The sequence below is a fragment of the Sinocyclocheilus rhinocerous genome, unplaced genomic scaffold (assembly GCF_001515625.1).
Source record: "Sinocyclocheilus rhinocerous isolate Xijiao unplaced genomic scaffold, SAMN03320098_v1.1 scaffold1493, whole genome shotgun sequence".
In the NCBI taxonomy this organism is placed as follows: domain Eukaryota; kingdom Metazoa; phylum Chordata; class Actinopteri; order Cypriniformes; family Cyprinidae; genus Sinocyclocheilus; species Sinocyclocheilus rhinocerous.
Window position 1 is genome coordinate 1,172,789 of NW_015640467.1, and position 1,410 is coordinate 1,174,198.

The following is a 1,410-nucleotide window of genomic DNA, read 5'->3' on the forward strand; positions in this document are numbered from 1 at the left end:
AAATATAAATATTTTAATTTTGATAACAAATGAATAATAATAATAATTAACAATAATATTTATTAATAATTTATTTAAAATATTATTACACTGTAAATACTGCCACTACTAATATTAATATCTGTTTTTACTGTATTTTTTTATCAAATAAATAAAGCCTTGGTGTGCATAAGAGTCTTAGTTAGTCCTCTTAGTCCAAACTTGTGACTGATATACATTTATTTTTTCATAATGAATTAAAATAAAATATATGCTAAATATTATAAAAATATTTAAATATGAAATACTGCAATAGATAACATATAATATCACAGTATTAAATATTACAATATATCACAATATATAATATAATTTTTTTTTTTTTTTTTTTTTAAAAGTAGGGAATTAGTAATCAACAAGGACACATTAAATTTATCAAAAGCGGCAGTACTTTTACATTGTTTTACACTGTTACAAAAAATATTTGCATAAAAATTTTTAAGTAGGGAATTAGTAAATACTTTTGACTGCATCTTTAGTAATTTAATTTTGGGATGTTTATATATAGAGAGCAGAGCTTTGAAAATCATTATTCTAATGTGATTTAGTTGCTTGAGGCCAGACCGTCCGTTAATTGCACGCTTTTATTTCTTCAGTGTCATCTTGTTGACTCTTTCTCCGGCCATTAATTAGGTTTTCTAAAATTGTGTGTCCAGCAAAACAACACCTCTAATCACCCCTGCAGATCTCAGATTTACTCCTCCTGTGATTCCTGTTTTGAATGTGATGCACATCTATCTGCCGTAGCTACTAGTTATATTGGTTATTGATGTTGGGGAAACTTTCATAAGTTCATGGTGTCATTGTGTGGCAACGTCATGTTGAAAATCACAGACAAAAACTCCATCTTTGGTCATGTGCTGATGAATAAAGATTTGATTTGATACACCTGGAGCTTTTATTCTGCACTCTAATGGGCCGCATTAGTTGTAATGCTAGTAATGAGAATGAGTGTGAATTCATTAGCAGGGTAAATGAACAGGCCTGTTTCTCTGTGGAAAGACAATAGCTGATGATGGCGCTGGTTTGAAGGGGCTCTTGGGAGGTGATGAGTCACGCTCACATCAGAATTCAGCTCAGATGCGGCGCGGTTCGTGTCTGTCGGTGGATTTAACCACCTGTTACAGACTCACTCGGGTTCTGTCATACCTCATGTCGTACAGAAACATACATGTGTCCAATCTGATAAACGTGTATGACAGATACATGCATAGATCATAAATACAGATGTTACAGATGCATCAGCATCTCAGCGGATAGTGGAAACCTTTGAAATGGCAGGAGAATGTTAAATGAACCTGTCAAGAACATGTCTGGATTGTATTTCACTTCAATATCCAAAAAAAAAAAAAACTGTACTTTGTGAAATTT

The 1,410-nt window shown here is 32.0% G+C and overlaps 1 protein-coding gene across 5 annotated transcripts in view; it reads left to right on the plus strand.

Moving 5' to 3' along the window:
- Positions 1–1,410, plus strand: part of LOC107753050 (microtubule-associated protein 4-like) — a 71,997-nt gene that overhangs the window by 31,582 nt on the left and 39,005 nt on the right. The window lies entirely within an intron of this gene.